The sequence below is a fragment of the Microcebus murinus genome, chromosome 14 (genome assembly GCF_040939455.1).
Source record: "Microcebus murinus isolate Inina chromosome 14, M.murinus_Inina_mat1.0, whole genome shotgun sequence".
NCBI lineage: Eukaryota > Metazoa > Chordata > Mammalia > Primates > Cheirogaleidae > Microcebus > Microcebus murinus.
This window is the reverse complement of record NC_134117.1, coordinates 9,748,570-9,755,973: the sequence shown is the minus strand read 5'-3', so window position 1 is coordinate 9,755,973 and position 7,404 is coordinate 9,748,570. Positions and strand designations below refer to the sequence as shown.

The 7,404-nt window shown below is 46.3% G+C and overlaps 1 non-coding gene across 1 annotated transcript; it reads left to right on the top strand.

Annotated features, from left to right (window-relative positions):
- The first annotated feature begins 428 nt into the window (after positions 1-428).
- Positions 429-532, top strand: LOC142875834 (small nucleolar RNA U13). Its single transcript, XR_012923114.1, has one exon. It is a non-coding gene; the product is annotated as a small nucleolar RNA U13 (small nucleolar RNA).
- Positions 533-7,404: the final 6,872 nt, after the last annotated feature.

Sequence of the window (7,404 nt, the reverse complement as noted above, 5' to 3'; positions counted from 1 at the left end):
CATTTAAATTTTTAAAGAAAACACTATGGGGGCTGAGTAAAATGTATCTGTGGGCTGACTTCAGCTCATGATGGGCAATCTAGAGTCTTGGGTCTATATCCAGTGTGTTTTCTGAGAATATGCCAAAAACCAGAATCAAAATGCTTTTATCTGTCAAGTTCCTTTGAGTCATGATTGTGGAGTATGTATGGGCAGCAGTAGATTGGGAGTAATATTTATGCTGGAATGGAAAAAGAAGTTTGTTTTTTCTCTTCAAAGATTCCAAAGCAGAAGTCAATGTGGTTAATCTTCTAAGTAAGTAAAAAAAAAAAAAGACCTGTGAGCATCCCTGGGGACAGTTCTTTGGAGACAGACATGCTTGCCAGGTGAGCAAGGAAAGGTGACAGCACAGTTATCCTTAACCACAGAGGAAACTGAGAACTCAGCAGATCCTTTTGTAGTTCATAAGCATGATGATTCGGTTTTCACATGCATGCATGAGATGTACCCCCCTCAGTCCTAGTTATGATGTCAGCACATTACCCAGCAAAAGGGGAGAGAGAGAGAAGAGAAGGGAAGGGGAGGAGAGGGGAGGGAGGGGAGGGAGGGGGGAGGAGTGAGAAGGGAAGGGAGGGGTAGGAGAAGAGGAATAGTGGGGGAAAAAAAAAAACCTTAGTGGATGGCTTACCAGCTGAAGGCTCAGGGTAACATCCCAAACCTGCGGTGCCTACTATTACAGAAAAATATTGTCGCTGTGAATTACATGTGACTAATTGCCACCTGCATTCAAAGTAGAGGGCAAGAGAGATGTTTTCCCTGTCTTTAAAAGTGATAAATTAAAGTAAAATCCTTAAGCCTTCCAGCCCACTGAACAGACACTTTCTTGGCCATGGGGACCCCAGAGAAACCTTAAAACTGAGCTCCCAGCCCTGACGGATGAGAGGTCGGACACACCTCCTATGTTCCCTCCCTGGGTACCTGCCATTAGCCTTTCTTCCCGCAGGTTTCTTCCAGAAACCAGCCCCTTGGAAAGATCTGCTCCACCGCTAATTTCATCCAACCGTCTAAGGCTCCCTTTGTGTGGTTTCCACACAACCCACCAGCTCTCCTTCCTGCTGTGGGACCACAGTGGTTCTGGCCAGTCGACACGGGATGTGCAGTGAGAGTTTCCATATCCTCTGCTCCACCTTATGAGGTCAGAGGGCCGAAAACTCCACTCTCAGATCATGCTAACTCCACATGTTTTGAACATGGGTCCCATGACTAGGCATGAAGCTCAATTGTGCACATGCATGTTTCTCTTTTCCTAAATATTCATGACTCCTCCTATAGCTTGTGAAATGCGTATATCCGGCCGCCCACTCTGCACAGATTCCTGTCCCCTCTACCATTCCCTGGAAGCGCTTGCTCTGGGTGTGGGCCGGGGGCTGTGCTTCCTAGCCCGCAAGATGGGCACCCACCGGCTGCAACCCCTTCTGAGAAATAAAGGTCTGCTTTCCAAATTCATGAACCTCATCATTCTTCAGTTGGCAAAAGAAACAACAAAGAAGGAAGGAGAGAAAGATCAGAGCAGTTCAGTGCTTCAACTCCCATGTGCACATGAATCCCCTGGGAATCTTGTTAAAATGCAGATTCTGAATCTGTGGGGGGAGGGAGCCCGAGAATGTGCATTTTAGGTGACGCTGAAGCTGCTGGGCACAGGGCCACGTTCTTTTCTACAAAGGACTAGCAGACATAAATTGTGGATTTTAATGGTGGAAGAACCCTTAGGACCATTGAGATGTCCAAACCGAACTGAAAAGCTACTTTGTTCTCTCCTCCCCTTCCCCCAAGAGTTCCTTGTTTCTGCAGCAGCACAGACCCCAACCCTCCCTGGTGGAAAGTGAGATTTTGCTTATTTCACTCCCAGCCCCAGCTTCTTCACGCAGCGGCCCAAGTTTAAGCCTCTGCCATGTCTGTCAGTCCTACTTCCGTAGTGTCATCCTGCCCTGCCCCCACTCGGTCCCTGCCTCTAACCTGGGTTCTGTGCGTCCTAAATGGTCTCTTTGCCTCTGTTCTCCTCCCTGCCTTGTTTATTCTATCCAGAGTGCCCAGGGCCCTTCCTGAGCGCTGTGCACAGCACCCCCTTGCTCAGGGATGTTTCACATGGCCCCTCCTCCCGTACCCCCTTCATTTAGGATGCACCCACTACCTTTGCCCAAGCTGGGTTTTTTCCTCCAGAACACACTCCACTTTCTCATTTGTCAAAATTCACACCTCAAGGACTAGCTCGATCCTAATAAGACCTGATGAACACACTTTGTACCCTTTTTTGGTAGTTTTAAATTTCTGCTGCACATGCCTCACAAGCTGTGCTGTTCTCTTCATGCTGAGCCCATTGCCCAAAGCTAGGCATCTTGCACCAGTTAGCCAAGTTGCAAATGCAAAGGAAAAGTTTGTGAAGGAAGTTAAAGATGCTACTCCAGTGAACACATGAATGGTAAGAAAGCAAAACAGCCTTATTGCTGATATGCAGAAAGTTTTAGTGGTCTGGATAGAAGATCAAACCAGCAGCAACATTCCCTTAAAACAAAGCATAATCCAGAGAAGGTCTTGACTCTCTTCAATTCTGTGATCTCTAAGAGAGGTGAGGACGCTCCAGAAGAAAACTTGAAAGGGAGAAGTGGTTGGTTCATAAGGTTGAAGGAAAGGAGCCATCCCCGAACATAAAAGCACCAGGTGGAACAGCAAGTGCTTATGGAGAAGCTACAGCAAGTTACCCAGATCTAGCTAAGATAATTGAAGGTGCCTATATTAAACAACAGATTTTCAAACTATACAAAAAAGTCTTCTATTTGAAGAAGATGCCCTCTAGGACTAGAAAGGATAAGTCAATGCAATGCCTGGCTTCTAAGCTTCAAAGGACAGGCTGACTTGTTAGGGGCTAATACAGCTGGTGACTTTAAACTGAAGCCAGTGCTCATTTACCATCCCGAAAATGCAAGGGCCCTTAAGAATTGTGCTAAATTAACTCTGCCTGTGCTCAATAAATGGAACTACAGAGACTGGATGACAGCACATCTGTTTGTAGCATGCTTTACTGAGTATTTTAATCCCACAGTTGAGACCTCTTACTCAGAAAAAAAGATTCCTTTCAAAATATTACTGCTTATTGAAAATGTGCTTAGTCACTCAGAAGCTCTGATGGAGGTGTACAAGGAGATTAACGTTGTTCTCATGACAGCTAACACAACATCCATTCTGCAGCCCATGGATCAAGGAGTAATTTTGACTTTTGAGTCTTATTATTTAAGAAATACATTTTGTAAGGCTGTAGCTGCCGTGGACAGCAATACCTCTGATGGATCTAGGGAAAATAAATTGTAAACCTTCTGGAAAAGATGTACCATTCTGGATGCCATTAAGAATACTCATGATTCACGGGAGGAGATCAAAATATCAACGTTAACGGGAGTTTAGAAGAAGTTGATTCCAACCCTCAACCTTTGACTTTGAGGGGTTCAAGACTTCAGTGGAGGAAGGAAATAGAGATTTGGTGGAAACAGCAAGAGAATTAGAAGTGGAGCTTGAAGATATGACTGAATTGCTGCAATCTCATGATAAAACTTGGACAGATGTGGAGTTGCTTATCTTTACTCTTATGGATGAGTACAGTTTCTTGAGATGGAATCAGCTCCTGATAAAGATGCTGTGAACATTGTTAAAATTTCAACAAAGGATTTAGAATACATTACATTAACTTAGTTGATAAAGCAGTGGCAGGGTTTGAGCGGATTGACTCCAATTTTGAGAGATGTTCTACTAAGGATAAAATACTGCCAAATATCATCACATGCTACAGAGAAATCTTTTGTGGAAGGAAGAGTCCATTGATGCAACAGACCTCATTGTCGTCTTATTTAAAGAAATTGTCACAGCTGCCCAGCCTTCAGCAGCCGCCACCCTGGTCAGTCAGCAGCCGCCCATATCAAGGCAGCACCCTCCACCTGCAAGATGATTATAATTTGCTGAAGGCTCAGAAGATCATTAGCATCTTTTTGCAATAAACTATCTTAAAAGTAAGGTACATACATTGGGTTTTTTTAAGACATAATGCTGTTGCGTACTTAATAGACTACAGTATACTGTAAATATAACTTTTATATAGCACTGAAAAACCAAAAAAATCCGTGTGACTTGCTTTATTGCCATAGTCTGGAGCCCAGCCCGCAATGCAATATCTCTTAGGTAAGCCTGTATTTTTCCATGCCACTGTCACTGCAGCTTCAATGACTAATCCCCAAATCCCTGCCGTGGGAGCAGCAGCCAGAGCGTGCCCTGGGTGTGCCTGCTGCTGGCAGAGTCCTCTCTGCCACATGCCACCGCCGCTAGAGGAGGGTGATGGCCTGCTGGGGATGTCGTAGGAAATAAATCCCTCCTCGGCTGCGTGCTGCTGCCGGATTGATTCTCACCGTTTAATTATAGCTGGAGCCGGTGCCTTGTGGATTGTTACAAAGTCAGACCTTTCAGAAACGTCTGTTAAGTCTGGCAGCAGGACAGGAGTTCAGTGGCCTAGGCTGTCGGATGAGGTTCTTCCCTAAAAGGTGTCACGGCCGGTGCTCTGTGGGAAGGGAAACTGCAAGGGAATAGTGTTAGGAAGTTGCCCCCAGACCCTCCATCGCCGCCTGAGGGTGGCTGTCTGGAGCTTGCAGGGCATTTAAGGCACCTGCTGAAGGCTGCAGGAGGCCTGGGTTTGCAGGAGCCAAGCAGAGCCAGATCGTACTCCCAAGAAGGAAGGAAAGATCTGGGACGGAAATCCACTGGTAAGACTGTATCTAGGTTAAAATGTTGAATACTACTGTACCAGTGGGTGGACAGTCCCCAGGATCCACTGTCTGCGTGTCATCCAGCACTAGCGGGACCCTGCTCACGTGCTCTGAAGGCCCTGTTATGACTGGTTGGTACTTTGTGGTTGCTTCCTAAATATTTTAATATCACCTCCGAGAAACAAGAAAAACAAGCAGCAGTGAAACTTCCAGTTCCCTGGGCGGAAGCAGAGAAGGGGAACTTGGGTGGGGCTCCAGCCAGGAGCTGTGGGGCAGCAATGAGGGGCTGGTGGCAGTTCCTGCGTGTGTGCCATTGGCTGCAGCTTCTGTTAAACCTCACGATTCTTGCTGGGGAGTGTGAGGGGGCTGAGCCCTTGGCCAAGGCAAAGTCAACCTGCAGGGCAAGGGGAACATGTGCTCGGGACAGACACCCCGGTGACCACGTGCCAGGATGTCTTGGGGGTGGTCCCAGCGCCCTGGCCCTGGTTGTCTGCGGAGTGGTGTGTCCCAGCTGGTGAGTCTGGGGGCAGGGGCTACACCCAGGCTCACCAGGGCTGCCAGTGGCAAAACACCATGTGTCCTCACTCTCTTTGGTGTGCAGATCATCCAGAGGAGGGCAGGTGCTTTCTTAGAGAATTCTCTGACAGTCGCAGACTAAAGCAGTAGCTGCTTGGAATGCTCTCTTCCCCTACAGCCCACCCTTTCCATTAGGAGGGCTTCCTGTTTCTGCCCAGCCTCTGGTTTCCACAGTCAACAACGTCTTGCCCAGGGGTGGGCTGGGCTAGGATTCTGCTCCACGCCAGCCAGGGCCAGGCACAAGCTCAGAGACCAGACGCTGCCCTCGGCCACGGCAGCCTGGTTGTGGGCATGAGCGTGCTCTTCTCCAGGGACAGCCTGTGTGTGGTCCAGGACACTCCATCCCTCCTGCCCCGTTCATCTCCCACATGAGGGGCTCACCTCCGTCCTGCGCACCCCCGCACGCCACCCAGTGCTTCCTTCCCGCGCACGGAAGAGCCCCTCTCCAAAATGCGCCTTAGATTTTTTTTTTCCTGTTTAATGGTCAAGCTCTCTCTGCAGTGCAATAAATTCTCCCTTTCCATCCCAAGTTTTCTATCTAAATGAGATGCTGAATTCCTCATTGTTACCTTTCCAGAGTTCCCTGGACCTCAGATTCTAATCTGTAAAACCGAAGGAATTAGGCTGGATGGATTTTGGATCTGGTATTCTAGACTTCTTATCGCTTTTTCAACTTTGCTGATAGGTGCTAGCCCACAGAGCACCTTTATGCAAGTTCTAATCAGAAGTCTCTTCCTCTAGGACAGAACCCATTCCAGGGCCATGGCTTAGTGAGCAGAGCAAGGGCTAGATTTCAGCCCCTCCTTCACCTTTGGTGAGGCACCCTTGTGCAGTGAATAACCTGCACAACCATACACATCACCCTTGTTTTCCAAGTACCAGCAGGATATACATTGCAAAGAACAAGTAGCCGATAGTCAAGAGTTTAGTTCAGAACAGTGGTTCTCAGGCAGGGGTTATTTTGGCCCGGTTCTGTAGGGGACGATTAGCAACATCTGGAGACGTTTTTGGCTGTCAAAACACAGGGATGGGGTGGGAGGGTGGCAGGGGTGTTAATGGCATCTAGGGGGCAGAGGATGCTGCTAAACATCCAGCAACGCACAGGACAGCCCCCACAACAATGATCCAGCCCTAAACATTAACAATGCTGAGGTTAAGAAACCCCAGATCTGAGTATTAGCCACAATAATAATTAGACATTACATAAACAAAAGTAAGCACTAATGCGAGAAGTAGTAGGAATTTGTTTAAATTGGGAATAACTTTAACAGATATTTCTGAATGTTTTTAAACCTTTCTCTTTCTGTGCCTCTTTGAACTGTGTGTCTACATACTGCACTAGTTTCGCCTTTGGTAAGAAGACTGAATTCTCATTTGGAAAACCAAAAAAGAAAAAGCCTGAAGCTTATGGTCTCTAAGGGTGGTTCCTTCAGTTCTTTCTTTCTAAGCTTATAGAAACCCCTTGCTAAATTGCAGGCTAAAGTTACAAAGAAAATTTTAAATTAATACTTAGATTTTCATGCTGTGAACTCAACTGTAAATTAATCTACCATTGAGTCTACAATTTGAACATTCACTCTACACAAAAGTACTAGGTAAAATGTTACTTTAAATCTTCAGGAAGACTTTAGCTTCAAACAGCAACAGAAAGGTTATTGACCTTCAAAAGATACTGAAGAATCGTAGTGTTTGGTGTTTTATTATTGAAATTGACTGTTTACATAAACAGATATGTGGATCAAATAGAAACTTCAATTGTAAAAAAAAAATGGAAAGCAGGTTGACTGTTCACTTGTTTTGTCCCTGTTGGTCTTGACTTGAAAGAGATTAAAGAATTAGCTTCCATTTAGGATGTAGAAAGCTACAGCTAACAATGAGAAAAAGGCAGAAAAATCTACAAAATTGTAAGTCTTCTTAAGGCCATCAGAACAATCAATTGCTGAAGTCAAGGCAGTCAAACAGACCCAGTTGCAAAGAGGGACAAGCCCTGTCAAGGTGAGGGGACAAGCGTTCACCTTGCACAGGGCTGGGAAGAAAGAGGCGG